The sequence below is a fragment of the Trifolium pratense genome, linkage group LG2 (assembly GCF_020283565.1).
Source record: "Trifolium pratense cultivar HEN17-A07 linkage group LG2, ARS_RC_1.1, whole genome shotgun sequence".
In the NCBI taxonomy this organism is placed as follows: domain Eukaryota; kingdom Viridiplantae; phylum Streptophyta; class Magnoliopsida; order Fabales; family Fabaceae; genus Trifolium; species Trifolium pratense.
The window spans coordinates 1159809-1168382 of record NC_060060.1 but is presented as its reverse complement, the minus strand read 5'-3'; the positions used below and the strand labels follow the sequence as shown (position 1 = coordinate 1168382).

At 27.7% G+C, this 8574-nt stretch overlaps 1 long non-coding RNA gene across 1 annotated transcript; it reads right to left on the bottom strand.

Moving 5' to 3' along the window:
* Positions 1-533: 533 nt before the first annotated feature.
* On the bottom strand, positions 534-1258 carry LOC123910872. Its single transcript, XR_006810327.1, has 2 exons — positions 1139-1258; positions 534-689 (listed from the first exon to the last, which is right to left on the bottom strand). It is a non-coding gene; the product is annotated as an uncharacterized LOC123910872 (long non-coding RNA).
* Between the last annotated feature and the right edge of the window lie 7316 nt (positions 1259-8574).

Below are 8574 nucleotides of genomic sequence, written 5' to 3'. Positions count from 1 at the left end.
ACAAGATAGAAGAGCGTTTTGAGGTTTTTTTTGTTACAGAGTTTTTTTTTTTTTTTAAGATTTGGTCGAGAGAAAACAGATAATTAGGAATTACAATAATTCACTAGAAACACAATTACATACTATTTTAAGTGAATTGATCACAATCATTAGATTAAAATAAATAAACAGATTAGATTTGGTGTCAAAATAAAGTTGGACACCTGGTGTCAACGGATCCTAACTCATATATATATATATATATATATATATATATGGGTAAATAGGGTTTTACCCCCCTGCAAAATATGAGAGTTTTGTCTTACCCCCTGCAAAAAAAATAATTGTGATCACCCCCCTGTAATATCAAGATTCCATCGTTTACCCCCCTAAGTGCCGACTGGACATGGAATCTTATTTTTTTTATGACATGGCATGCATGTGTGGATTTTAATTCATTTTTTATTAATTTAATTATTGACATATAGATAAATATATTACCTATTAATTTTTTTTTTAAAAAAAACTAATTTTTTTTTTTGCTTCAAAAAAAAAAACAAACTAATTTTTATAAAACAAAAAATATTTAACCCTTAAATCTTCATCTCATTATTCAAAGTTCATCAAACCCTCTTTCATCTTCATCTTCTTCAAACATAGTGACCCATGATCTTCATCTTCAACAACAACCCATCTCTTTCTCTCTAATCCTGAATCAAATAAAAAACAAGAAAAAATCAAAATTATCAAAAAAATCAACAAATCAAAATCACTATAAATTCGAGCATAAATAACAAGAACAACAACAATCAATCTCTTTGTTCATAACAAAACCCAGAAATTCATAACAAAACCCAAAAATTAAATCAGCAACAAACCCATGTCATGCATTTTTCAAATCGGAAGCTGAATGGCAGCAGAAAAAAGAAACATGGTGCTTCTCAAAACAGAAACGCATAAACCCAATGAATCCAGAACCCATAAATATGAAGCTATGTGTTTGAGTTCTGATTTCGAATCTACAAAACCCAATGAACTCGGATTTCACAAACATGAAACATGAATTTTCAAAATTAGGGATTGAAATTGGGAATTTTTGGAGGAGAAGAAGTGGGTTTGTAGAAATTGAAAGTTTGTAGAAAGAGAGAGATTGAATTACCTAGAAGATGGATTAAAGCTGTATAGTGTAGAGAAGAAGAGGGATTGAGGCTTGTGGGATTGTTCATCGATCTTCTTCTACCTTCTCCAAAACAAAACTCAATGAAAGAGCTTTTTTTTTTAAAATAAAAAATATAATTTTTTTTATAAGAATAAAAAATATAATTTTATTCTGTATATGTTTTCTTTTTAATTTTAATTTTAAACATAAGTGACTCACTTATGTTATTTTATATTTTTTTTAAGGATGTAACCAAATATATATATATAAATATATATATATATATATACATATTTAAGGTAAATAGTTCTTTTTTAAATAAGAATTTTTAAAAAATCCACACATGCATGCCATGTCACCAGAAAAATTAAGATTCCATGTCCAGTTAGCATCCAGGGGGGTAAACGATGGAATCTTGATATTACAGGGGGGTGATCACAATTTTTTTTTTGGCAGGGGGGTAAGACAAAACTCCCATATTTTGCAGGGGGGTAAAACTCTATTTACCCTATATATATATATATATAGAGGAGGGTTATATTGACTCCAAGAGTAAGTTTTATAACTTACTCCAAATCTTGACCTTTGATTTTAATTCCAATTAATGGCTAAGATTGATTGATAATAATTATTAAGGTGAGACTTATTTCTTTGTTGCACTGGAAAATAAGGATGATCAAAACATACCTCAAATAGAATGAATTAATGAATTCTTCTACCATAAAAAAAGAAGAAATTAAACCATTAATTATCAAAAATCAAAATTATCAAAATAATGATTCTTCGCCTTTGTTAATTTTTTATACGCATAATAAATTGCATAGTAGAAAGGATAAAAATACTCTACCAAAAAAAAAGTATAAAAATACAAATGATAACATTTGTACCAACAAAAAAAAGAAAACAAATTTTAAACCAAAAAAAAAAGGTAAACAAATGATTGCATAAAAATAACAATAATTGGTACATTTTCTTATAAAAAATATACAATAAAATAATCAACTCCATTTAAAATAGTTCAACATAACAACGGCAAAGGAACACATGAATAAAACACATAACACAAATAAATAACCAATATTATGTACCAAAAAAATAAATTAAATAACCAACATTAACTCTTGCCATAAGCATAATTAGAGCTAAAAGTTCAAAAGCAAAAGATATAAAAATCCAAAAAAATCATCACTATGGTCCAACCATCATCATAAACGCGGATTGAACAAACATAAAATTAGGTGTATAGGCAAAGAGAAGAAAAGAGCACACATGAAATAAATGGTGTATTGTCAACAAAAAAAAAAGAAAAAGAAATGTTGTACTTAAAGTGTCCAAAAAAAAAAATGGTTTATTCGTAAAAAAAATAATTGTGTACTTACAATTAATTGCTAGAGTTAATATATTCTATTTAAAGTATGTTTTGATAATCTTGATTTTCAAGTGCAACAAAGGAATAAGTCTCACCTTAACAATTATTATCAATCCATCTTAGCCATTAATTGGAATTAAAATCAAAGGTCAAGATTTGGAGTAAGTTATAAAACTTACTCTTGGAGTCAATATAACCCTCCTCATATATATATATATATATATATATATATATATATATGGGGTTTTCTAACTTAGACCCTAGTTAGGTCTAAGTTAGCAAGGTGCACCTTTTGAGTTGGACAAAAATACCCATTTTTTTTTTTTTTGAAACAATAGAGCAACTGGGGCATATATGTAATTTGCATCATCAGAACGCGCGCCCCCATGACTTCTCGCGCCTCCCATCCAACAACAACAACCATAACATTTTTTAAATTTCTTCCAAATTTCGACCTCATTTTACGTGCGAATCGAACGCCGATTTCAAAAACTAATACCGGAAACCTTTGTAAAATTGAAAAACGATCAAAATCCATATAAGGAACGTCGAGTTTCGTTGAGTATTGAGGGAGATCGAACCGGGTCAAAATACCGGGTCGCACGACCCGTTTCTGCATAAAACGGGTGGGAGGGACGATGAACAGTGCGCGTCGCCCACGCCCACTCTCACCGGAGGCGCGTGGGGGCGCGTGCGGCCTCAGGGAGGCTCTATTGTTTTTTTCTTTTTTCATAATAAAATAGTAGATAATATTCTGAAAATTTTGGTATATTGTATGAAATTTTTGGAGACACGAAACTATTTTTAGTTAATTAAATGAGTAAAAAGGTAATTAAAAATATTATAATTCCATAAAAAATTTCCAAAAATTTATGTAAAGTACTATGAATTATTTAGAACCCTCTTGTGTACCTCACTCTCCCTAGTTCAAGTCATGAAATTATTTTCACAAATTCCGCTGATTATTTAAAACCATTTAACAAATAATAATAATAATTTCATAGATTTGTACTCTGAAACCAATTGTTTTTTTATTTGTTTCTAATAAAATATTAGATAATATTCTGGAACTTTTGGTATATTTTATGAAATTTTTTGAGACGTGAAACTATTTTTCGTTAATTAAATGAGATAAAACGGTAATTAAAAACTATTGTTTGCTTCTGAAACCATTTAGCTGGAAGAATGGTTTCAGAGAGTTATACTGTGAAACCATTCTAGCAGTAAAATGGTTTCAGAAGCAAACAATTAAAAATTAACTCCCCTGAAACCATTCTATCAGTGAAATGGTTTCAAAGTACAACGCTCTGAAACCATTGTACCAGCTAAATGGTTTCAGAATGATTTCAGAAGCAAACAATTAAGAAATTACTCACTGAAACCATTCTACCAGTAAAATGGTTTCAGAGAGTTATACTGTGAAACCATTCTACCAGCTAAATGGTTTCACAGTATTATATAAAGATAATTAAAGGTAGTGAAAAATTGAGTTTTTTTTTTTGTGTCCAAATCAAACGAACCAAGTCTCTATTTGTAGACAAAAAAAAATTATGAATTTTGGTATAAAAATAAAAAAATAAAAAATTAATTTACAACGAAATAATTGAGTTTAAAGTATTAAATGAAAAAAAAAACACGCCAACCACCCAGCAGTTGACACGTGTCCTGCTTTTTTAAAATGAAATTTTCTCTCTCCAGGCGCAGATCTAGTGTGGTGCATGCGCTGGCTTATCATGGAGATGGATGATCTGGACTGGCTGATTGATCCGACAGCCATGATGAGATCATCTCTTGGCCGTCTGATGGAAATCAACGGTCTGTAACGGTGGTCCTGCGGTAGGCACGCGACACTGGATCAGCGCCAATATGTTTTTTTTTTTTTTTTTTTAAAAAAAGAAAGGGTATTTTTGTCCAACTCAAAAGGTGCACCTTGCTAATTTAGACCCAACTGGGTCTAAATTAGCAGCCCCCTATATATATATATATATATATATATATATATATATATATATATATATATATATATATATATATATATATATATATATATATATAATTTTTACATAATTTACTTTATTATTGCGAAACTTTTGAAGAGTTTAATTAATTTCTCTGTAAGAAAATACAAATAAAAATCTAAATAAAAGGGATCTTAAAGTCAAATGTTTTTTATCTAAATTTTCAAACAAATAAATTTGAATTTTTAAATACTAATTGTTTATATTTTGTTATAAAATGAATCATCAGTTTCAAAATGCCTTATAAGTGACTAAACCCTGATCCCTCTAAAATCCTCTTCTTTAGACATGAACACGTGGCCCCACTCATTGTTAACCCTAATACAAACTCATCGAAGAGTATAAGGTCTATGAATTGATGAAACAAAAATGAATGATGGAGAAAGAAATTAACTAGAAGATCAAGCAATCAAGTACCAAATACAAAAATAATAAAACCACTTTAATATGTCTAAGTCTCAAAATTTTAAAATGAAATAGGTTAATAGGGCATGATCGACACAAACAAATCTAAAAATATGTGCATTAATCAGGCAAAACAAATGATGAAGCTTCCAGAAAAATACATAAATGAGATTGCCATCTACACAATTCACATTTCAATCGAAGAGATCCTAACACCCCAATAGGGGAAGTGGTAATTATCAACCGCGTAATGAAATCTCAATCATGACATACATTTCTAAAAAGGAGCAGACATACCATCAATTTCGGAACTAGATCTTCGCTTTATATTTCTCATTTGTAGATTTTTTGGATTCCTTTGAAGTTTGAATAGTGGCCACTAAAAAGTGAATGATCTATAAATCAATGCAATACTACATACACACAGTTGGAATATTTTTCCGAAAATATACAGTAAATAATTTAATGATATCAAATCTTGGAGTAATTGATATTGAATCTACAAACAAGAATCTACTAACAAGATTAAGTCACCAGACAACACCTTTCTTGTAAGTAGATACGATATCAATTATTTCATTAAATTGTAAAATGTATATTTTCGAAAACATTTTCCAACTGTGTGTATGTAGTATTTCAAAGATTTATAGATCATTCGCTTTTTTAGTGTTTACTACTCAAACTTCAAAGGAGTGCAAAATCTACAAATGAGAAACATAAAGAGAAAATATGGTTATGAAATTGATGGTATATTTTTTCCTTTTCAGAAAGATATGCAATGGTTGAGATTTCATTATGCACTTGATAATTACCCTTTCTCCCATTGGAAAATAGTGTTCGGATCTAATCGATTGAAATATGAATCGTGTAGATCACAATCTGTATTTGGAAGCTTCATTATTTGTTTTGCATGATTAATGAACATATTTTAAGATTTGTTTTAGTGTCGATTGTGCCCTCATTAACCTACTTGATTTTAAAAATTTGAGACTTAGCTTAGATTTCATTAAAGTGGATTCTTTATGTGTGTATTTGGTACTTAAATAATTGCTTGAATTTCATTTCTTCCGAAATCATTTATTTCACCATTAATCATTTTCATTTCATCAATTCATAGTTTGTTTGCGCTTCAATTATTTTGTATTAAGGTCAACCATATGTCGGGACACAAATTGGTGTCTAAAGATTTTGGAGGGATTAGGGTTTAGAGTCACTATAGAGCATTTTAAAGTAAAAGATTTATTTGTAACAAATTATAAAAAATTAGTATCTAAAAATTAAATGTATTTGGTCAAAAATTTAGTCAAAAATTTAGAAAAAAAACATTTGACTTTAAGATCCCTTCTATTTATATTTTTATATAGATATAGATATCTTCTTAGGGAGGAATTAATTAATTTCTTTAAAATTGTTTTAGTAGAGGGTGTTTTATTATTTGCATATCCATCTAACAAAAATCTCATACACACACATAATAAATTATAATGGTCTAAAATATAAGAAAAATAATATTAATTTAATATATTTAATAATAATATTTTTTCATAATCGACTTTATTATTAACAAATTTCTATCAAAATAATTTTAAAGAGTTAGTTACTTTTGGACCAAATACATTTGATTTTCTTTTTATACTTTTTGTTGATATTTAGTTACAAATGAAGTTTGTTCAAAAAAAAAAGGTTACAAATGAAGTATTTTTTAATTATATAAAGTAAAGTATATATGATTATCTAATATTCTTAAGACTTAAATATATATTTTATCCCCATATATATATATATATATATATATATATATATATATATATATTAAAAAATGGTTTTTGCCCCCGGATTTAATTTTCTTATGAATTTTGGTCCTCATCTCACTTTTTGGTCATTTTTTATATGTTAAGGGTTATTTATTTATGACATCACAACACATGCGACATTGAATATCCATGTTAGCAAAATTCTCTCTAATAAGTGTTGACACATCATAACTGAATAGATCACATTATTAATTTTTTTTATGAGAACTAATGTCTATTGATGGCAAAATTTGACCATGGTATATGACTTACATTTTGGGACAACAAAAACCAAGAACAATAAAATTTTAAAAATCTAGAAATTTAAAATGATGCAGCACCACTATAATTTTTTAAATAAAATAAAACAGAAAATAACAATTATCCAACATACAATATTAAAAAATAATTCGGTAAAAAATATCGAAAAGTAAATAAATACAACACATACCGTCAGTGTAAATAATTTGCATCCTCCGATTTGATCGTCTAAGTATTTCTATGAACTAGTGCACTTGTACATTGTTGATATTCTTATTTTTCCTACAAAGTGATCAAAACAAACACACAAAATGGTACAAAAATAAAACCATATATATACCAAAATAAAATAAAAAAACATACAAAAACACAACTTACCTGCAAACAATGCAATGATAAGTATTTTATCTTGCACATAAATTAAAGGAGCAATTCCTTTGCTGATGTAGGGTATGTGTCAAAATTAGGCACACATTGCTACATTGGTCCTGGACTCTAAATTCTTTTCTTTTTTGAGTTTTTTAAAAATAATAAAGTGGTGTTTTTAGGTTTCGAATAAATGGAAGTTGTTACTAATAGATGTCAATTTTTAAAGCTTTTCTTTTATTTTATTTTTTATGGAAACTCTTCTTTAATGTTAATATTGTAAAAAAAATCTATATTTACAATATCCCCTAAAAAGAAAAACATTAAGTTGTACCCATAAAAGAAAAACATTAAAAACTCTCATTTCTCCTAAACATTATTTTAAAATACTAATTAATCATATATACTTTTTATATATTTAACAATTTCATTTATAACATAATATAAACAAAAATTATTTGAAAAATCAAATGTATTTAATCTAAAATTTATAGAAAAAAAACATTTGACTTTAAGATTTCTTTTATTTACATTTTGATACAGAGTTAGTAATTAAATTATGTAAAATTATTTTATAGAAATTTTTTTCATAATAATAAATTAAATTATTTAAAATTAATATTATTTTCTTAGATGAAAATTAAGAGTATTAAGACACAAAAGTCACTAGGAGACATCTCACAAATGTAAGACATCTCACAAATGTAAGAATGGAAAAAAAACCAAAAGCTAAGGAAAAAAGAATATTAAAAAAAACCAAAAGCTAAGGAAAAAGAATGGAAAACAAAGATAGATGTAGCACCAATGAGTATAAAATAAATAAAACCATAACCTTTTGTTGTTGCTCTATGGTTCTTTGCACCATCATTCATTCTACTCAACAACAACAGTGCAACAAACAAAAAAAAAAGAAATTAACATAGATCTAAAACCGAGTTAGAACATAATAAAAAACAAAATCTAAAAAAAACAAAATCGAAAAAACCTATTAAAATAGAGGCGAATGTGAGAGGGAGAGGGAGAGTTGTATCACAAAAACCAATTAAAAGGAATGAACTGTACAAGAGAGAAAGAGATCAGCGGCCGCCGTTTGCTTTGATAGGGTTAGGAATAGAAGAGTATGGGAGAGGCTGAGTGAGTGCCTTTTTAAAGATAAGAAATTAGGGTTTGTGTTGGGCCAGAACAATTGGGCTTGGTTTAGAATAATAGTAAAGTAATATAATA